The 23,525-nt window shown below is 42.1% G+C and overlaps 1 protein-coding gene and 1 long non-coding RNA gene across 2 annotated transcripts in view; one reads left to right on the top strand and one right to left on the bottom strand.

Moving 5' to 3' along the window:
• LOC309696408 (uncharacterized protein) overlaps window positions 1–23,525 on the bottom strand; it is a 596,714-nt gene that overhangs the window by 524,712 nt on the left and 48,477 nt on the right. The window lies entirely within an intron of this gene.
• Window positions 17,215–20,654, top strand: LOC309696410. Its single transcript, XR_014273476.1, has 2 exons — window positions 17,215–20,441; window positions 20,521–20,654. It is a non-coding gene; the product is annotated as an uncharacterized lncRNA (long non-coding RNA).

Consider the following 23,525-nt stretch of genomic DNA (forward strand, 5'->3'; position numbering starts at 1 on the left):
GAGCAAATTAATCGGGCAGTAAGATTCGATGATTGTCTCTCCCGTCCAGGTCGCTACAGGGGGGGCAAGGCTGTGGTTTCCTACATCCCCAAGCAAAGAAAAAAGGTTGTCTTATTGAGCACCAGGCACCGTGAGCTACAAGTCCAGGACTCTGGGAAGAGAAAGCCCCACATCATCCTGGATTATAACAAATGCAAAGGGACTGTGGATCATCTGGACCAGGTAAGCACAATTATAAGTCATTTATTTGCCAAATTGTTTACCGTTTCTCATTGTTATAACTGATAAAGTCAGATAATGTGATTATAATAGTTTTGATATGAGATGATAGTTTTAGACTATGATAGTTTTGATAGCTACAGTAAGGAGAGAGGGGGGGGGGGGGTCCAGTTTGACGCCCACAGGCAGGAAGAATCTCTTGCTTATGGCTGTATAAATCTGTTCATGTCATCTGATCATTTCTTTTTGTTTTGCAGGTTTGTGGCAACTACTCCTGCCGTAGGAGGACACGTAGGTGGCCCATGTGTCTGTTCTACCACATGATCGAGGTAAGCTGCTATAATGCTTTCATTCAAGACAGCTGTAACTTTTGATAGAAGACGCATATACACATATTTATGGCTTTATCTTATAAAGTTCGATATCCCCGTGTTGAGCAAACAGGTTTTGCAGCTGTTTGAGCTAAGATTTTCAAGTTATTCACATAATGAAAACCCATACTTTGTTTCGGTCGAGTTCCCCATTCAAATGCATGTAACAGTGAGAAACGCACTGTCTTGGCGAAAGAAAGCGTTTTTGTACAACTTCATATAAATAGGTGTAACTTTTGATAGAAGACTCAGACAAACATGTTTATGGCTTTATCTTATAGAACTCAAGGTCCCCGTGCTGGGAAAACAGGTTTTGCAGCTGTTTGAGCTAAGATTTCCAAGTTATTCACATAATGAAAACCTATACTTTGTTTTGGGCGAGAACTCCATTCAAATGCATGTAATAGAAAGAAACGCACTAACGTGGTGAAATAAAGCGTTTTTAATGGTCTTCATGAAGACAGCTGTAACTTTTGATAGAAGATTCAAAAATACACATTTATATTTATACATTGAATTCTATAAGATAATTATAGAATTCAATATCCCCGTGCTGGGCAAACAGGTTTTGCAGCTGTGTGAGTAAGACTTTCAAGTTATTCACATAATGAAAACCTATACTTTGTCTCAGGCGAGTTCCCCATTCAAATGCATGTAATAGTCAGAAACGCACTGTCTTGGCGAAATAAAGCCTTTTTGTACAACTTCATGAAGTTACTGTAACTTTTGATAGAGCGCTCAGACACCCTGTGATGAGGAAACAGGTTTTGCAGCTGTTTGAGCTAAGATTTTCAAGTTATTCACAAGATGCAAACCTATACTTTGTTTCGTGCGAGAACTCCATTCAAATGCATGTAACAGTCAGAAACGAACTGTCTCGGCGAAATAAAGCGCTTACAACTTCATAAAGACAGCTCTTCCATTTGATAGAAAACTCAGATATGCGTATTTATTGCTTTATCTTATAGAATTCAATATCCCCGTGTTGAGGAAACAGGTTTTGCAGCTGTTTGAGCTAAGATTTTCAAGTTATTCACATAATGAAAACCTATACTTTGTTTCGTGCGAGAACTCTATTCAAATGCATGTAATAGACAGAAATGCACTGTCTTGGCGAAAGAAAGCGTTTTTGTACAACTTCATATAAATAGCTGTAACTTTTGATAGAAGACTCAGACAAACATGTTTATGGCTTCATCTTAAAGAACTCAAGGTCCCCGTGCTGGGAAAACAGGTTTTGCAGCTGTTTGAGCTAAGATTTCCAAGTTATTCACATAATGAAAACCTATACTTTGATTCGGTCTAGTTCCCCATTCAAATGCATGTAACAGTGAGAAACGCACTGTCTTGGCGAAAGAAAGCGTTTTTGAACAACTTCATATAAATCGCTGTAACTTTTGATAGAAGACTCAGACAAACATGTTTATGGCTTCATCTTATAGAACTCAAGGTCCCCGTGCTGGGAACACAGGTTTTGCAGCTGTTTGAGCTAAGATTTCCAAGTTATTCACATAATGAAAACCTATACTTTGATTCGGTCTAGTTCCCCATTCAAATCCATGTAACAGTGAGAAACGCACTGTCTTGGCGAAAGAAAGCGTTTTTGTACAACTTCATATAAATAGCTGTAACTTTTGATAGAAGACTCAGACAAACATGTTTATGGCTTCATCTTATAGAACTCAAGGTCCCCGTGCTGGGAAAACAGGTTTTGCAGCTGTTTGAGCTAAGATTTCCAAATTATTCACATAATGAAAACCTATACTTTGATTCGGTCTAGTTCCCCATTCAAATGCATGTAACAGTGAGAAACGCACTGTCTTGGCGAAAGAAAGCGTTTTTGAACAACTTCATATAAATCGCTGTAACTTTTGATAGAAGACGCAGACAAACATGTTTATGGCTTCATCTTATAGAACTCAAGGTCCCCGTGCTGGGAAAACAGGTTTTGCAGCTGTTTGAGCTAACATTTCCAAGTTATTCACATAATGAAAACCTATACTTTGTTTCAGGCGAGTTCCCCATTCAAATGCATGTAACAGTGAGAAACGCACTGTCTTGGCGAAAGAAAGCGTTTTTGAACAACTTCATATAAATCGCTGTAACTTTTGATAGAAGACTCAGACAAACATGTTTATGGCTTCATCTTATAGAACTCAAGGTCCCCGTGCTGGGAAAACAGGTTTTGCAGCTGTTTGAGCTAAGATTTCCAAATTATTCACATAATGAAAACCTATACTTTGATTCGGTCTAGTTCCCCATTCAAATGCATGTAACAGTGAGAAACGCACTGTCTTGGCGAAAGAAAGCGTTTTTGTACAACTTCATATAAATAGCTGTAACTTTTGATAGAAGACTCAGACAAACATGTTTTTGGCTTCATCTTATAGAACTCAAGGTCCCCGTGCTGGGAAAACAGGTTTTGCAGCTGTTTGAGCTAAGATTTCCAAGTTATTCACATAATGAAAACCTATACTTTGATTCGGTCTAGTTCCCCATTCAAATGCATGTAACAGTGAGAAACGCACTGTCTTGGCGAAAGAAAGCGTTTTTGAACAACTTCATATAAATCGCTGTAACTTTTGATAGAAGACTCAGACAAACATGTTTATGGCTTCATCTTATAGAACTCAAGGTCCCCGTGCTGGGAACACAGGTTTTGCAGCTGTTTGAGCTAAGATTTCCAAGTTATTCACATAATGAAAACCTATACTTTGATTCGGTCTAGTTCCCCATTCAAATCCATGTAACAGTGAGAAACGCACTGTCTTGGCGAAAGAAAGCGTTTTTGTACAACTTCATATAAATAGCTGTAACTTTTGATAGAAGACTCAGACAAACATGTTTATGGCTTCATCTTATAGAACTCAAGGTCCCCGTGCTGGGAAAACAGGTTTTGCAGCTGTTTGAGCTAAGATTTCCAAATTATTCACATAATGAAAACCTATACTTTGATTCGGTCTAGTTCCCCATTCAAATGCATGTAACAGTGAGAAACGCACTGTCTTGGCGAAAGAAAGCGTTTTTGAACAACTTCATATAAATCGCTGTAACTTTTGATAGAAGACGCAGACAAACATGTTTATGGCTTCATCTTATAGAACTCAAGGTCCCCGTGCTGGGAAAACAGGTTTTGCAGCTGTTTGAGCTAACATTTCCAAGTTATTCACATAATGAAAACCTATACTTTGTTTCAGGCGAGTTCCCCATTCAAATGCATGTAACAGTGAGAAACGCACTGTCTTGGCGAAAGAAAGCGTTTTTGAACAACTTCATATAAATCGCTGTAACTTTTGATAGAAGACTCAGACAAACATGTTTATGGCTTCATCTTATAGAACTCAAGGTCCCCGTGCTGGGAAAACAGGTTTTGCAGCTGTTTGAGCTAAGATTTCCAAATTATTCACATAATGAAAACCTATACTTTGATTCGGTCTAGTTCCCCATTCAAATGCATGTAACAGTGAGAAACGCACTGTCTTGGCGAAAGAAAGCGTTTTTGTACAACTTCATATAAATAGCTGTAACTTTTGATAGAAGACTCAGACAAACATGTTTTTGGCTTCATCTTATAGAACTCAAGGTCCCCGTGCTGGGAAAACAGGTTTTGCAGCTGTTTGAGCTAAGATTTCCAAGTTATTCACATAATGAAAACCTATACTTTGATTCGGTCTAGTTCCCCATTCAAATGCATGTAACAGTGAGAAACGCACTGTCTTGGCGAAAGAAAGCGTTTTTGAACAACTTCATATAAATCGCTGTAACTTTTGATAGAAGACTCAGACAAACATGTTTATGGCTTCATCTTATAGAACTCAAGGTCCCCGTGCTGGGAAAACAGGTTTTGCAGCTGTTTGAGCTAAGATTTCCAAGTTATTCACATAATGAAAACCTATACTTTGATTCGGTCTAGTTCCCCATTCAAATCCATGTAACAGTGAGAAACGCACTGTCTTGGCGAAAGAAAGCGTTTTTGTACAACTTCATATAAATAGCTGTAACTTTTGATAGAAGACTCAGACAAACATGTTTATGGCTTCATCTTATAGAACTCAAGGTCCCCGTGCTGGGAAAACAGGTTTTGCAGCTGTTTGAGCTAACATTTCCAAATTATTCACATAATGAAAACCTATACTTTGTTTCAGGCGAGTTCCCCATTCAAATGCATGTAACAGTGAGAAACGCACTGTCTTGGCGAAAGAAAGCATTTTCGTACAACTTCATATAAATAGCTGTAACTTTTGATAGAAGACTCAGACAAACATGTTTATGGCTTTATCTTATAGAACTCAAGGTCCCCGTGCTGGGAAAACAGGTTTTGCAGCTGTTTGAGCTAACATTTCCAAGTTATTCACATAATGAAAACCTATACTTTGTTTCGTGCGAGAACTCTATTCAAATGCATGTAATAGACAGAAATGCACTGTCTTGGCGAAAGAAAGCGTTTTTGTACAACTTCATATAAATAGCTGTAACCTTTGATAGAAGACTCAGACAAACATGTTTATGGCTTCATCTTATAGAACTCAAGGTCCCCGTGCTGGGAAAACAGGTTTTGCAGCTGTTTGAGCTAAGATTTCCAAATTATTCACATAATGAAAACCTATACTTTTTTTCAGGCGAGTTCCCCATTTAAATGCATGTAACAGTGAGAAACGCACTGTCTTGGTGAAAGAAACCGTTTTTGTACAACTTCATATAAATAGCTGTAACTTTTGATAGAAGACTCAGACAAACATGTTTATGGCTTTATCTTATAGACCTCAAGGTCCCCGTGCTGGGAAAACAGGTTTTGCAGTTGTTTGAGCTAACATTTCCAAGTTATTCACATAATGAAAACCTATACTTTGATTCGGTCTAGTTCCCCATTCAAATCCATGTAACAGTGAGAAACGCACTGTCTTGGCGAAAGAAAGCATTTTTGAACAACTTCATATAAATCGCTGTAACTTTTGATAGAAGACTCAGACAAACATGTTTATGGCTTCATCTTATAGAACTCAAGGTCCCCGTGCTGGGAAAACAGGTTTTGCAGCTGTTTGAGCTAAGATTTCCAAGTTATTCACATAATGAAAACCTATACTTTGTTTCGGTCGAGTTCCCCATTCAAATGCATGTAACAGTGAGAAACGCACTGTCTTGGCGAAAGAAAGCGTTTTTGTACAACTTCATATGAATAGCTGTAACTTTTGATAGAAGCCTCGGATACACATGTTTATGGCTTTATCTTATAGAACTCAAGGTTCCCGTGCTGGGAAAACAGGTTTTGCAGCTGTTTGAGCTAAGATTTCCAAGTTATTCACATAATGATAACCTATACTTTGTTTCGGTCGAGTTCCCCATTCAAATGCATGTAACAGTGAGAAACGCACTGTCTTGGCGAAAGAAAGCGTTTTTGTACAACTTCATAGAAATAGCTGTAACTTTTGATAGAAGACTCAGACAAACATGTTTATGGCCTTATATTATAGAACTCAAGGTCTCCGTGCTGGGAAAACAGGTTTTGCAGCTGTTTGAGCTAAGATTTCCAAGTTATTCACATAATGAAAACCTATACTTTGATTCGGTCTAGTTCCCCATTCAAATCCATGTAACAGTGAGAAACGCACTGTCTTGGCGAAAGAAAGCGTTTTTGTACAACTTCATATAAATAGCTGTAACTTTTGATAGAAGACTCAGACAAACATGTTTATGGCTTCATCTTATAGAACTCAAGGTCCCCGTGCTGGGAAAACAGGTTTTGCAGCTGTTTGAGCTAAGATTTCCAAATTATTCACATAATGAAAACCTATACTTTGATTCGGTCTAGTTCCCCATTCAAATGCATGTAACAGTGAGAAACGCACTGTCTTGGCGAAAGAAAGCGTTTTTGAACAACTTCATATAAATCGCTGTAACTTTTGATAGAAGACGCAGACAAACATGTTTATGGCTTCATCTTATAGAACTCAAGGTCCCCGTGCTGGGAAAACAGGTTTTGCAGCTGTTTGAGCTAACATTTCCAAGTTATTCACATAATGAAAACCTATACTTTGTTTCAGGCGAGTTCCCCATTCAAATGCATGTAACAGTGAGAAACGCACTGTCTTGGCGAAAGAAAGCGTTTTTGAACAACTTCATATAAATCGCTGTAACTTTTGATAGAAGACTCAGACAAACATGTTTATGGCTTCATCTTATAGAACTCAAGGTCCCCGTGCTGGGAAAACAGGTTTTGCAGCTGTTTGAGCTAAGATTTCCAAATTATTCACATAATGAAAACCTATACTTTGATTCGGTCTAGTTCCCCATTCAAATGCATGTAACAGTGAGAAACGCACTGTCTTGGCGAAAGAAAGCGTTTTTGTACAACTTCATATAAATAGCTGTAACTTTTGATAGAAGACTCAGACAAACATGTTTTTGGCTTCATCTTATAGAACTCAAGGTCCCCGTGCTGGGAAAACAGGTTTTGCAGCTGTTTGAGCTAAGATTTCCAAGTTATTCACATAATGAAAACCTATACTTTGATTCGGTCTAGTTCCCCATTCAAATGCATGTAACAGTGAGAAACGCACTGTCTTGGCGAAAGAAAGCGTTTTTGAACAACTTCATATAAATCGCTGTAACTTTTGATAGAAGACTCAGACAAACATGTTTATGGCTTCATCTTATAGAACTCAAGGTCCCCGTGCTGGGAACACAGGTTTTGCAGCTGTTTGAGCTAAGATTTCCAAGTTATTCACATAATGAAAACCTATACTTTGATTCGGTCTAGTTCCCCATTCAAATCCATGTAACAGTGAGAAACGCACTGTCTTGGCGAAAGAAAGCGTTTTTGTACAACTTCATATAAATAGCTGTAACTTTTGATAGAAGACTCAGACAAACATGTTTATGGCTTCATCTTATAGAACTCAAGGTCCCCGTGCTGGGAAAACAGGTTTTGCAGCTGTTTGAGCTAAGATTTCCAAATTATTCACATAATGAAAACCTATACTTTGATTCGGTCTAGTTCCCCATTCAAATGCATGTAACAGTGAGAAACGCACTGTCTTGGCGAAAGAAAGCGTTTTTGAACAACTTCATATAAATCGCTGTAACTTTTGATAGAAGACGCAGACAAACATGTTTATGGCTTCATCTTATAGAACTCAAGGTCCCCGTGCTGGGAAAACAGGTTTTGCAGCTGTTTGAGCTAACATTTCCAAGTTATTCACATAATGAAAACCTATACTTTGTTTCAGGCGAGTTCCCCATTCAAATGCATGTAACAGTGAGAAACGCACTGTCTTGGCGAAAGAAAGCGTTTTTGAACAACTTCATATAAATCGCTGTAACTTTTGATAGAAGACTCAGACAAACATGTTTATGGCTTCATCTTATAGAACTCAAGGTCCCCGTGCTGGGAAAACAGGTTTTGCAGCTGTTTGAGCTAAGATTTCCAAATTATTCACATAATGAAAACCTATACTTTGATTCGGTCTAGTTCCCCATTCAAATGCATGTAACAGTGAGAAACGCACTGTCTTGGCGAAAGAAAGCGTTTTTGTACAACTTCATATAAATAGCTGTAACTTTTGATAGAAGACTCAGACAAACATGTTTTTGGCTTCATCTTATAGAACTCAAGGTCCCCGTGCTGGGAAAACAGGTTTTGCAGCTGTTTGAGCTAAGATTTCCAAGTTATTCACATAATGAAAACCTATACTTTGATTCGGTCTAGTTCCCCATTCAAATGCATGTAACAGTGAGAAACGCACTGTCTTGGCGAAAGAAAGCGTTTTTGAACAACTTCATATAAATCGCTGTAACTTTTGATAGAAGACTCAGACAAACATGTTTATGGCTTCATCTTATAGAACTCAAGGTCCCCGTGCTGGGAAAACAGGTTTTGCAGCTGTTTGAGCTAAGATTTCCAAGTTATTCACATAATGAAAACCTATACTTTGATTCGGTCTAGTTCCCCATTCAAATCCATGTAACAGTGAGAAACGCACTGTCTTGGCGAAAGAAAGCGTTTTTGTACAACTTCATATAAATAGCTGTAACTTTTGATAGAAGACTCAGACAAACATGTTTATGGCTTCATCTTATAGAACTCAAGGTCCCCGTGCTGGGAAAACAGGTTTTGCAGCTGTTTGAGCTAACATTTCCAAATTATTCACATAATGAAAACCTATACTTTGTTTCAGGCGAGTTCCCCATTCAAATGCATGTAACAGTGAGAAACGCACTGTCTTGGCGAAAGAAAGCATTTTCGTACAACTTCATATAAATAGCTGTAACTTTTGATAGAAGACTCAGACAAACATGTTTATGGCTTTATCTTATAGAACTCAAGGTCCCCGTGCTGGGAAAACAGGTTTTGCAGCTGTTTGAGCTAACATTTCCAAGTTATTCACATAATGAAAACCTATACTTTGTTTCGTGCGAGAACTCTATTCAAATGCATGTAATAGACAGAAATGCACTGTCTTGGCGAAAGAAAGCGTTTTTGTACAACTTCATATAAATAGCTGTAACCTTTGATAGAAGACTCAGACAAACATGTTTATGGCTTCATCTTATAGAACTCAAGGTCCCCGTGCTGGGAAAACAGGTTTTGCAGCTGTTTGAGCTAAGATTTCCAAATTATTCACATAATGAAAACCTATACTTTTTTTCAGGCGAGTTCCCCATTTAAATGCATGTAACAGTGAGAAACGCACTGTCTTGGTGAAAGAAACCGTTTTTGTACAACTTCATATAAATAGCTGTAACTTTTGATAGAAGACTCAGACAAACATGTTTATGGCTTTATCTTATAGACCTCAAGGTCCCCGTGCTGGGAAAACAGGTTTTGCAGTTGTTTGAGCTAACATTTCCAAGTTATTCACATAATGAAAACCTATACTTTGATTCGGTCTAGTTCCCCATTCAAATCCATGTAACAGTGAGAAACGCACTGTCTTGGCGAAAGAAAGCATTTTTGAACAACTTCATATAAATCGCTGTAACTTTTGATAGAAGACTCAGACAAACATGTTTATGGCTTCATCTTATAGAACTCAAGGTCCCCGTGCTGGGAAAACAGGTTTTGCAGCTGTTTGAGCTAAGATTTCCAAGTTATTCACATAATGAAAACCTATACTTTGTTTCGGTCGAGTTCCCCATTCAAATGCATGTAACAGTGAGAAACGCACTGTCTTGGCGAAAGAAAGCGTTTTTGTACAACTTCATATGAATAGCTGTAACTTTTGATAGAAGCCTCGGATACACATGTTTATGGCTTTATCTTATAGAACTCAAGGTTCCCGTGCTGGGAAAACAGGTTTTGCAGCTGTTTGAGCTAAGATTTCCAAGTTATTCACATAATGATAACCTATACTTTGTTTCGGTCGAGTTCCCCATTCAAATGCATGTAACAGTGAGAAACGCACTGTCTTGGCGAAAGAAAGCGTTTTTGTACAACTTCATAGAAATAGCTGTAACTTTTGATAGAAGACTCAGACAAACATGTTTATGGCCTTATATTATAGAACTCAAGGTCTCCGTGCTGGGAAAACAGGTTTTGCAGCTGTTTGAGCTAAGATTTCCAAGTTATTCACATAATGAAAACCTATACTTTGTTTCGGTCGAGTTCCCCATTCAAATGCATGTAACAGTGAGAAACGCACTGTCTTGGCGAAAGAAAGCGTTTTTGTACAACTTCATATGAATAGCTGTAACTTTTGATAGAAGACTCAGACAAACATGTTTATGGCCTTATATTATAGAACTCAAGGTCTCCGTGCTGGGAAAACAGGTTTTGCAGCTGTTTGAGCTAAGATTTCCAAGTTATTCACATAATGAAAACCTATACTTTGTTTCGGTCGAGTTCCCCATTCAAATGCATGTAACAGTGAGAAACGCACTGTCTTGGTGAAAGAAAGCGTTTTTGTACAACTTCATATGAATAGCTGTAACTTTTGATAGAAGACTCGGATACACATGTTTATGGCTTTATCTTATAGAACTCAAGGTTACCGTGCTGGGCAAACAGGTTTTGCAGCTGTTTGAGCTAAGATTTCCAAGTTATTCACATAATGAAAACCTATACTTTGTTTCGGTCGAGTTCCCCATTCAAATGCATGTAACAGTGAGAAACGCACTGTCTTGGCGAAAGAAAGCGTTTTTGTACAACTTCATATGAATAGCTGTAACTTTTGATAGAAGCCTCGGATACACATGTTTATGGCTTTATCTTATAGAACTCAAGGTTCCCGTGCTGGGCAAACAGGTTTTGCAGCTATTTGAGCTAAGATTTCCAAGTTATTCACATAATGAAAACCTATACTTTGTTTCAGTCGAGTTCCCCATTCAAATGCATGTAACAGTGAGAAATGCACTGTCTTGGCGAAAGAAAGCGTTTTTGTACAACTTCATAGAAATAGCTGTAACTTTTGATAGAAGACTCAGACAAACATGTTTATGACCTTATATTATAGAACTCAAGGTCTCCGTGCTGGGAAAACAGGTTTTGCAGCTGTTTGAGCTAAGATTTCCAAGTTATTCACATAATGAAAACCTATACTTTGTTTCGGTCGAGTTCCCCATTCAAATGCATGTAACAGTGAGAAACGCACTGTCTTGGCGAAAGAAAGCGTTTTTGTACAACTTCATATGAATAGCTGTAACTTTTGATAGAAGCCTCGGATACACATGTTTATGGCTTTATCTTATAGAACTCAAGGTTCCCGTGCTGGGCAAACAGGTTTTGCAGCTGTTTGAGCTAAGATTTCCAAGTTATTCACATAATGAAAACCTATACTTTGTTTCGGTCGAGTTCCCCATTCAAATGCATGTAACAGTGAGAAACGCACTGTCTTGGCGAAAGAAAGCGTTTTTGTACAACTTCATAGAAATAGCTGTAACTTTTGATAGAAGACTCAGACAAACATGTTTATGGCCTTATATTATAGAACTCAAGGTCTCCGTGCTGGGAAAACAGGTTTTGCAGCTGTTTGAGCTAAGATTTCCAAATTATTCACATAATGAAAACCTATACTTTGTTTCGGTCGAGTTCCCCATTCAAATGCATGTAACAGTGAGAAACGCACTGTCTTGGCAAAAGAAAGCGTTTTTGTACAACTTCATAGAAATAGCTGTAACTTTTGATAGAAGACTCAGACAAACATGTTTATGGCCTTATATTATAGAACTCAAGGTCTCCGTGCTGGGAAAACAGGTTTTGCAGCTGTTTGAGCTAAGATTTCCAAGTTATTCACATAATGAAAACCTATACTTTGTTTCGGTCGAGTTCCCCATTCAAATGCATGTAACAGTGAGAAACGCACTGTCTTGGCGAAAGAAAGCGTTTTTGTACAACTTCATATGAATAGCTGTAACTTTTGATAGAAGACTCAGACAAACATGTTTATGGCCTTATATTATAGAACTCAAGGTCTCCGTGCTGGGAAAACAGGTTTTGCAGCTGTTTGAGCTAAGATTTCCAAGTTATTCACATAATGAAAACCTATACTTTGTTTCAGTCGAGTTCCCCATTCAAATGCATGTAACAGTGAGAAATGCACTGTCTTGGCGAAAGAAAGCGTTTTTGTACAACTTCATAGAAAGAAAGATGTTGAATCTATTTAATATTTCTTGAAAAATAATTGATTTCTGTGCATTTTTTTTCACACTGCATCAAATTAAGGTTGATTACGTCGATTAAGCATCATGAGGTGGAGCGTGAGGGTGGTTCCCTATTTTTAATTTATTTATTTTTGTTGTTGCTGGGAGTTGGAACCCTATTAGTTAGGTTGCTTAATATTTACGCTAAGTACTCTTTAAAATACCAAAATAGGGAGGATGGTGTAGGTTTAAGTTTATTAGATTGATCAGTATTGCTGAACTATGAAATATTTTTTTTTTGCATACAGGTATAACAGAATAGCTTTAGTGTAGTTGTTGTTTTAAACTTGAGTATGAACTTATACAAAATGCAGCAAGATATTTGAAAAAAACAGTTTTGTTGATTAAAAAAATACTATATCGGATTCATATCGGTATCGGCAGATATCCAAATTTATGATATCGGTATCGGTATCGGACATAAAAAAGTGATATCGTGCCATCTCTAGTATTGGCCAGCACCACAGGCCCTGGTGTAATGTGAATGCCCTCAGCCAACACCACTTGCCCTGGTGTAATGTGGATGGCATAAGCCAGTAGCACAGGCCCTTGTGTATTGTGGATCGCATCAGCCAGCAACACAACCCCTGGTGAAATGTGCATGATATCGCTCAGCACCATAGGCCCAGGTGTAATGTGGATGGCATCAATAAGCAGCAGAGGCCCTGGTGGGGTGAATATGGCCTCACAGGAAGCACTGTCCCTGTTGTAATGTGTATGGCCCCAGCCCTGGTGAAATGTGGTTGGCATCAGCCAGCAACGCAGGCTCTGGTGAAATGTGAATGTCCTCAGCCAACACCACTGGCCCTGGTGTAGTGTGGATGGTATCAGCAAGTAGCACAGGCCCTTGTGTATTGTGGATCACATCAGCTATCAACACAAGCCCTGGTGAAATATGGATGGTATCAGCCAGCAGCACAGGTCCTGGTGTAATGTGGATAGCCTCAGCCAACAGCACAGGCCCTGGCGAAATGTGGATGGTAATGGCCAGCACCAGAGACCTTGGTGTAATGTGGATGGCCTCAGACAGCAACACGACCTGGTGAAATTTAGCTGGCCTCAGTCAGTAGCACAGGCCCTAGTGTGATGTGGATGGCATCAGCCAGCAACGAAGGCTCTGGTGAAATGTAAATGGCCTCAGCCAACAGCATAGGCCCTGGTGAAATTTAGCTGGCCTCACAGGAAGCAATGGTCCTGGTGTAATGTGGATGGTATAAGCCAGTATCACAGGCCCTGGTGTAATGTGGATGGCCTCAACCAGCACCACAGGCCCTGGTATGGTGATAATGGCATAAGCAAGTAGCAAAGCCACTTGTGTATTGTGAATGGAATCAGCCAGTAGCACAGGCCCTGGTGTGGCCTCACAGGGAGCACTGGCCGTGGTGGAATGTGGATGCATCAGCAACTAGCAGAGGCCCTTGTGTATTGTAGTTGGCCTCAGCCAGCAACACAGGCCCTGGTGAAATGTAGTTGGCCTCAGACAGCAACACACGACCTGGTGAAATTTAGCTGGCCGCAGTCAGTAGCACAAGCCCTTGTGTATTGTGGATGGCATCAGCCAACAACACTGGCCTTGGTGAAATGTGGATGGTATTGGTCAGCACCTCAGACCTTGGTGTAATGTGAATTGCCTTAGCCAACACCACTGGCCCTTTTGAAATGTGGATGGCCTCAGCCAACAGCACAGGCCCTGGTGTCGTTAAGATGGCCTCACAGGAAGCACTGTCCCTTGTTGTCAGAGGATTTTTGTTTTTAAAGGTTTTATTATTCATATAATAATCAGCTAAGAGTGTTTATATTTCTGTCTAGTACTCAAACAGCTGCATATTCTTGTACTCAACCAGCTGCATATTTCAATTGCTGGCTCTCTACTCTGTAACGGAAACTGTTTGCCTTCACATTAATTGTCAGCAGCAGGAAACCGCCACCCAAGAGCAAGAAACAACCTTGTAGAGAATACAAAGTTCTTGAGAAATCCCACCTGCTTGCTTGACAAGATAACCATGATATTTCCTTTTTTGTATGCTTCCTGCATGTATAAATAAAGGCAGAAAGCTGCTCCACGGTGTGAATCTCTTTTGAGGTTTCACCCGTGCACGTTAAACTGCTGAAGTGTCTGAGTGTTATTTCATTACATCTGAGTGCTTGATAAAAGAATCTCTAACATTTAATTGGTCCTTCGAGCCGGAGGGACATTGATATTTTTTTTCATGCTCCAATAGGAAACCTTCATCAAGTCCTGACGTCGTGAGAAGCCCACGCTGTCAACAACTCCTCTCCAGGCAGAGGAAAAAAGTCCAGAGACGTGAAATTCGGGTTCTGGCCAGCGTTTTTATAAGAGCTCCACGACTTCGGGGGTTGAGGGAGGAAACCAAAACAACCACACAATAACTCAGGTGAATATTTAACACTCACCCACATTTTGCGAAAAACGACTGAGGCAACCTGTGGTCTGTACATAAAATAGTTTCACGTCAAAATACGACAGGTTAGTAACATTCTCGTCTGAAAAAGGACTGGTAGAGGTTATGTAGCTCACCTGTTAGTAACATTCTCGTCTGAAAAAGGACTGGTAGAAGGTTACGTGGCTCGCCTGAAAAAGGGCTTGGAGCAAGTATTACGTGGCTCGCCTGAAAAAGGGCTCGGAGCAAATAAATGTAGAAAGACACAGAGTTGCCCAGAATAATACTCATTACGCGTATGATCTTTTGTTTTACTGTTTTGTTGGTGGAGTAAGTTGATTTTACAGCACATTAAGAAGGCTGAACTACTCCACCAAATTGTTTACCGTTGGTTGCTCAAGTACTGGTGGAACGGGAAGAAGGTTGTGCTTCATCACATAAAATTAACACCGCTTTCAAGATTAGCTTGAAAGTAGAAGGCTGTGTTAATAGCCTCTCCCATTCCTCGTGCCAGAGAAAGCACCACGGGTGTGTGTGTGTGTGTGTGTAAACGTAAATATATCTATGAGCTAATTAAAAAAAAAATAGAGAAAGAAAAAAAAGGGTAATAAATCAACAAAACTCACTGCTGACAAGCAGTGGCTAGAGAAAAAATGTCCAGGCGCCGGACAAATTAGTGCAAATAGATGGAGAAACCCATTAAGTGAAAACTAGAGATCAAAGTAGTTTAAAAAGGTTGGAAACAGACCCCAATGAATAGATATAAATATAAGAAGTACAAAAATAAAATAAATAAACACAAAATTACATTAGAACTTATTTTTAATGTATTGAAACTAATAATAGGAAGGATAACAACCTGTAAACTTATATTAACAATGAAACATAGTTGGCAAGACGTTCATGCCCAGAATGTATAAAATAAATAAAAAGAGCTGAATATCTTCTTCGCCCGCTTTGAGACCAGGGTACCGGAGGTATTGGAGCCACAGCAGGAACACGCCACCCATAGCAGCACCACCCTCACCCTGGAAGAGCACGAGGTGAGGCGCATGCTGCAGGCTGTTAACCCGAGGAAGGCGGCGGGTCCTGATGGTGTGCCAGGTCGAATATTGAGGGATTGTGCAGAACAGCTGGCTGGGATCTTCACCAGGATCTTCAACAAATCCCTCGCACAGGCGACTGTCCCACTCTGCCTGAAGTCCTCCACCATAGTCCCCTTGCCTAAGAAGCCCCACATCACCGGCCTGAATGACTACAGACCGGTGGCACTCACCCCAGTTGTAATGAAATGCTTTGAGAAGCTGGTCCGCAGACACATCACAGCAGCCCTGCCCCGCAGCCTGGATCCACACCAGTTTGCTTACAGAGCAAACCGGTCCACGGAAGACGCTGTAGCCACAGCACTCCATGCTGCATTAACTCACCTGGAAGAGCATGGTAGCTATGTGCGGATGCTCTTCGTGGATTACTGCTCAGCTTTTAACACCATCCTTCCACACAAACTGGTGGCCAAGCTACAAGACCTGGGGCTTCCATACAGCACCTGCATGTGGATCAACAGCTTCCTCTCGGGCCGTAGACAGAGAGTCAGAGTTGGCCATCACACATCCTCAGCCCTGAGTCTCAGCACTGGCTCACCCCAGGGCTGTGTGCTCAGTCCACTGCTCTACTCTCTCTACACACACGACTGCACTCCTCGCCACCACAGCAACATCTTTGTGAAATTTGCAGATGACACCACAGTGGTGGGGCTCATTTCCAAGGGAGACGAGTCTACGTACAGAGACGAGGTGGAGCAGCTGACGTCATGGTGTAAGGCCAATAACCTCCTCCTCAACACTTCAAAAACCAAAGAACTCATAATAGATTTCAGAAGGAAAAAGGCAGAGATCCAACCACTATTCATAAATGGGGACTGTGTAGAAAGGGTGGCAAGCTTCCGCTTCCTGGGAGTCAATATAGAGGAGAACCTTTCCTGGAGTGTGAACACCTCCGAGCTGCTGAAAAAGGCCCAACAGAGACTGTACTTCCTGAGAATTCTCAGGAGGAATAACATCACACAGAAACTGCTGGTGTCCTTCTACAGAGCCACCATTGAGAGTGTTCTAACTTACTGCATATGTATTTGGTACACTAGCTGCACAGGGGCTCAGAGGAAAGCACTCCAAGGGATCATTAACATTAACCCAAAAGATCACTGGCTGCCCTCTCCCCACACTGGAAGTTCTACACAATGCCCACTGTTTTAAAAAGGCCCAAAACATCATAAAAGACACCTCACATCCTGGCCACATCCTGGCCACTCCCTGTTCGAACTGTTGCCCTCAGGCAGACGGTACAGGGCAATCAGAGCAAGGACTAATAGACTCAAACACAGCTGTTATCCAACTGCAATAACACATCTGAATACTACAAAAAAATGTCCATCACGCCACTCTTGTGTTAATCTATGCACGGCCTGAAGCATGTGTGTGGGAATGTACAGTGGGGCAAAAAAGTATTTAGTCAGCCACCGATTGTGCAAGTTCCCCCACCTAAAATGATGACAGAGGTCAGTAATTTGCAACAGAGGTACACTTCAACTGTGAGAGACAGAATGTGAAAAAAAAATCCATGAATCCACATGGTAGGATTTGTAGAGAATTTATTCGTAAATCAGGGTGGAAAATAAGTATTTGGTCAACAACAAAAATACAACTCAATACTTTGTAACATAACCTTTGTTGGCAATAACAGAGGTCAAACGTTTACTATAGGTCTTTACCAGGTTTGCACACACAGTAGCTGGTATTTTGGCCCATTCCTCCATGCAGATCTTCTCGAGAGCAGTGATGTTTTGGGGCTGTCGCTGAGCAACACGGACTTTCAACTGATGGCAGTTTATTCTAGCTTCAGCTTTTCTACTATAAATGCCAAAATTCTCCCCAGGGAGCCGCGGCAAATCCCGTTTTGGAAACGCTACGGTCCTGTAAAAACAGCTTTTAATTCTGGCAATTTTTTTTATGAAGTATCCAAATCAACTTAAAACTTTATTACTGTGACAACACTATCATGAAAAGGACAAAGAATAAACAATCCCATAATACCAACATTAAACTTTACCTTACAATAGAAGGAGACAACAAAATCATATGTATTAAAAGAGGGAATGAAGCATTCAAAAAAATTAATTCCAAACCTCATCAATTGCAGCCATGATTTCTGTGATCTTGCATCCAGATGTTCCTCCCTTGTTTCTGAAGACTTTGGTCAGTTTGGTTGTGTTGTTGTCCAGCTGTGCCATAAATGTGGATGTTAGCGGGACCGTAGTGATGCGCTGGAATTCAGCATTTATCTGTAAAATAAACAAATGTTTAGCGTGATGGGTTTAAAATATTGCATGTGGAGTGCATTTGCAGATCAACTGATTCAGTTACCTCACGTGGAGAAAAAAGAGCTGGCCATCGGCTTTTAAAGTCAGCTACGAAGGGCATGTCCTGAAGAATTTCTTGCCTCCGGTGAGGAAAGGTTTGGGCCATTTTTGCTTTGATGGTTTCATCATTGTTCTTCTTCTTGAACTCTGAAAGCAGCACCAACCTTTCTTCTTCCTGACTCTTTCGGGTTTCTCCAGCTGGATAATCAGGGCAGAAATTCACCTCCGCTCTCCTGGGTTTCTTGACTTGATTGGGATGCACATTACTGTTCCCTCTTCTTTTGAGAGAATTGATGACCAACTTTAAGGTATAAGGATTGTGTTTCCTATTTCGATGAGACTTGAATGTACCATAGATATTTGTTTTGAAAGAACAACCCTCAAACATGCAATGCACAGTCTCGTTACATTTTAGATGGTTGTTAATGTGAGAAAAATACTCCTGCTCTGAAGCTATGTTGCAGCAGGAACACAAATGGCAGTTAAATGTTGCCAAACAGACCTGTAACGTCTGAAGAAGTCATTTTTCTTGTAAAGCCCGTCTACATATATATGTTCACACGTCAGTTAATGTCGCAAGTGCTACTAAGAAAAGAGTACAGGCAGGGTTTTGCCCGGTAAAGGTTTGCTAACGTGGACTTGCTGCACGTGAGTTTCCAAATGATTTTGGAGGGGACTCCATTGCAATAGCAAAGCTCTGTTTTCAGCCCAAATGTAGTGTAGCGCTAGCAGGTCTGTGAGAGCCAGAGATTTTCCATGTTTGAGGTGACCAAATACTTATTTTCCACCCTAATTTACGAATAAATTCTTTACAAATCCTACCATGTGGATTCATGGATTTTTCTTTCACATTCTGTCTCTCACAGTTGAAGTGTACCTCTGGTGCAAATTACTGACCTCTGTCATCATTTTAGGTGGGGGAACTTGCACAATCGGTGGCTGACTAAATACTTTTTTGCCCCACTGCATGTGAATGTTTTACTGTTACATCTTATTAGTATTTTAAGTATTCTATCTATATTATTTATTGAATTTTATTGTTTTATTTATATTTTGATATTGCTAGGGATGATGCAATGATCGGGGACCATTCTTCATTTCGTTGTTCTCGTGACAATGACAATAAAGTTTCTGATTCTGATTCTAAAGGTGAAGCTGCAGATCACCCGAAACCCTTGATGGACACAAAATAAAATATAAAATATATAATAATAAATTGCTTGGTTCGACATGCAACAGAGAGAATGAAAGTGACCGAACGTTGGATCTGAGATGAGGCAAACAGAAGACCAGTCTAAAAAGTAGACACAAACCTGTTCAGAGAAGAAGCAAATTTGTACAGATTGGATGAATTCTAAGTTATCTGTCTGCTGAGTAAGATGATCCTAACTATTAAATTGGCTCAGTAGTAGTATAGTGATATACACTAATAAAATATTGTAATATACTAATGTTATTATATAGAAAGAAAAAGATGATAATAATAAGAAGTAACCTAGTCAGTTATGATGTGAGATGGACAATTGTTATGAAGTAGTCTGCATCAAGCTTAAGGCTTGCTCAAACTCAGTATAATGACATAGGAGATGAAGAAAATAAAGGAAATATCTAAACTAATTAGGTGCATAGAGGCACTTGACATGCTTGAAAACCTGTCATTTACCCTGGATAAAATATTACTGAGATATAGAGCACATCTATAGTAACAACTAATAAGCCAAACCCTGTTGACAACAGCTAAAGTTACAGGATTGTGAAGCTGAATTAAATAGCTTGCCATCACCAGTGTGTGAATGTGTGTGTGAATGGGTGGATGACTGGATATGTAAAGCGCTTTGGGGTCCTTAGGGACTAGAAAAGCGCTATACAAATACAGGCCATTTACCATTTACCATGTGGACACCGCTAAGTTGATGAGCATGTTACACATTTTCTTTTACTTTTTATTTATTTGTTTTTAGAGCAGAAGCTGCATAAAAGCCAACACATGCAGCTGTCTGTGAGCTCAGTTTTCCCTCACACGTCTGCTCTGTTTCAGTAGCAGCATTTTTCTTTTTGGGTCCTGACTCATGTATGTTTTCTGTTTTGTTTGATTATTTTATTTTGTTGATTTGGAAACAAATTTGTGACCATACTTATGGATCACAGTGACACATAGTGATTAGGCATATGATTTTGTCATGGTCCCCGTGCCTGCTCGGCTGGCCCTGTGTGGCTACATGTTATGTTTTGTCTTTTCTCTCTCTCCTCTCTCTCTGCTCGCTGCCTGGGCGGAGCTCATTGTGAGCTCCCGGCCTCCACCACCTGTAGGCAATCACCTGTGGCTCCTCACCTTGTTTGCTCCCGCTACTTAAGGCAGTGACTGAGAGCACCTCGCCGCTGGACTATTGAATAACGCTCGTCAGTTCTACTTTAGCCTCAGCCAGTTTTGAGCTCTGTCCGTGAAAGTTCCGTGCTAACCCTTGTTCTCTGTATGCAGATTTCTCGTGTTTGGTTTGGAGACTCTGGACGCTTTTCCCGACCCCGCTCTGCACCCCTGGGAACCCTGGCCCCCTTCTCCTTCACCTGTATATAGTGCACCTGGAGTGTGTAAATAAACCTGTTTTTCTGAGATTTCAGTCTGCGCCGAGTCCTCCCTGCTCCTCCGTGACAGAATAGTCCAGCCAACCATGGACTCAGCGGACTCTGCTTCCTCGGCCCCAGCTCCGATTACCTTGGAGGAGCTACTACACCGGCACGAGCAGATGTTAGTCCGGCTCAGTGGAGAGGTGGCCGCCTTGGCTCTGGCCGTCGCCCAACGAACACCACTAGAGGCGAGCCCCCCCGAGGCGAGCCCCCCGGAGCGCCCAGCCTCTGCCTCATCTCCTCAGGTAACATCAGGCTTTGCTGCAAGCGCTGCTGCACCACCTCTCTCCTCTGTGTCTTTGGATAAGCTGTTGCCCACACCTGAGGCATTCACGGGGGAGCTGGGGAAGTGCGCGGGTTTTTTTTTTTTTTTGGCCTGTCCCGTTTGGCTCTTTTGCCATCAGAATTGTTGTCTAAAGGCAAAGAAAGATGCCCAACGGATTTACTTTACCAAATTGACCATCCCAGCCTTGCCGTAATGGTCCATTTGATTCACCTTTTATTGTTTATTTTATTTTCACTTACTGAATACGGGACAGACTTGACTGGGGGAAAGAAGGGGAGAAAGAAAGAGGGAAAGAGAAACAGCTGAGAAGAGGGACGGGGGAGAAGGGCAAAAGACAAAAACCAACAGAACGGGCAGAGAAAAAAAATGCATATATCAATCACCTGGATCACCTGCTGAGAAAGAAAAAAGAAAGCAAGCAGAAGAGAACAAGAGTAATAGAATAAACAACATCACAATGATATATGGGAATATGACAGTAAATACTAAATGTTAAACATTATTGTGCAGGACATAAGATCAACAGAACACAGTGTGCTTTGAGGTAGGAGCCAAAAAGGGTGTAGTTTGTGGGTGTGATCACCCGTGTGTACACCTGTGAGCATGGACGCGCTTGTTTTTTGTTTTTTAAAAGGTTCCTTCATGTAATAATCTGCTAGAGGGTGTGGGGGGGCCACAGCCCCGTCCTCCAGGGCGTGAAGCAGGTGTGGAGGAGATCAAAACTCCAGACATCCAGAGGCCCCCAGAACACAAGAGACCAAGGAAGACCAACAGAGGGGCAGCTGCGCCACTGTCCCGGAAAGAGCTGAGGAGAGTCCCAGATGAGGGCTCACTCAGCAGCCGCGGAGCAGAAGCCAGGGGGAGTTGCAGTGACGCGCCCGTGAGCTCCGCCGGCAGCCAGCTGCGCCTGAGTGACCGAGCCCCAGGCCGAGAGGCCGGGGGCACCCCACCTCCGAAGTGGCCCGAGCGAGCCCCAGGCTCCAGGCCCCGATAAGCGGCCGCCAAGGAGTGAGCCGGTGTGTACCTGGACGCCCATCCCCGGACACAAAGAACCACCAACGCACCGATGTCTGAGGGGGTCCGCCACTGGCAGGGGAAGTGGTGGTAGGGGGAGATAGGCCTCCAAACCTTGGAGGGCCTGAGATGTCCCCAGAGAGGTGGCGCCTGACACCCAACCTGACATATAGACACAGACATACAGGCACACACAGATACAAACATCCATTCCCACCCTCATGCTCTCATATGCACTTACTCCACACTCACCCAACGTGGAGACAGACATAAAGAGACGTTGTACACACGATCACACTCCCCAAGCGTACTCTACAAACCGGGTCTAGGTGCCCCCGCCCCTAGAGGGGGGAACTGCACCCAGACCCAGGTGGTGTTTCCCTTTTCCCTGCGGTGGGGGGAGGCAGACCGCCCCGACTCCGCAGCAGCAGGAAGGCTCCACACTCCAGACCGCAGTCGGACGGCCAACTCCTCCTCCTAGTCCTAGCCCCCCTGCTCCAGCAGGTCGCAGAGAATGGGGGTGAGAGAAGACTCCAAACCTCCCTCCACCCGCTCATTGTAATGTTGATGCATGTGTGTTCTAAGGTGCATTTAAAACCCAGGAGGGCTTGGAGCTACCTGCCAGAGAGCAGCAGGTAAGCGCATGGTCCCTCCTGCTAGCCCTCAATGTCTACGTGTATTTAAAATTGAGAGGTGGGCAACGATGCCAGGGGTGGGGTGTACACCCTGATGGTACTTTGGACTCCGTGTATCGTGCCCACCCCCAAGATCCTATATGTATGTGTAATGAGAGTGTGAGTAATGTGAATGTCTAAGTTGTGGGATAAAATTGAGGCAGAGGCAGCCAGAAGGGGACAGGGGGGGGGGGGGGGGGGTAGCCTCCTCTGCACCCTGGTGACATACCCCTACTCCAAGGCCCTGCATGTGTGGGTGGTTGTGGTGGAGCGGGAAGAGGGAGGCAGCTGGAGATGGGGAGGGAAGGGAGGGAGGGGCAAGTGACCCCTCCCTGGGGCCAGCTCCCCCGCTGACCCCAGTAGGCACCCCCATACTCCGCGACCCGCCAGGGAAAGGGGGCCCAGGCCCATCCAGACCGGGCCCAGTGCAGCAGCGCCGCCCGGCCCCACAGAGCCCGGGACAGTCCACCCAACCCCACCACAGAGAAAACTGCACCCACCCCACCATCCACTCATCTTCCAGACTACATAAGACAATAAACACCCAGGCTGAGATCTTCCTCCACCTCTCCTGTATCTCCCCCTCCTGCAGAGGGAGCTCCTGAGGAGTTTTTGATGCAGTGCGCTATGCATTTTCGCCAATTGCCACATGTCTTTTCTAGCGATGAGGTCAAGATCGCCTATTTCGTTCAGCTGTTACGTGACCGTGCTTTGACCTGGGCGCAGGCTCAACTTCAAGCAAACCCTGTAATTACGTATGCTGACTTCCTTTCCAAGTTTAAGGCTGTGTTTGATAAGGGCTCCAGCACAGAAGCCGCCGGTCACCGCTTACTCAACCTTAAACAAGGTAAGCGCAGCATGGCTGATTATTCTGTTGATTTTTGG

The sequence above is a fragment of the Aulonocara stuartgranti genome (genome assembly GCF_965226115.1).
Source record: "Aulonocara stuartgranti genome assembly, chromosome: 20".
In the NCBI taxonomy this organism is placed as follows: Eukaryota; Metazoa; Chordata; class Actinopteri; order Cichliformes; family Cichlidae; genus Aulonocara; species Aulonocara stuartgranti.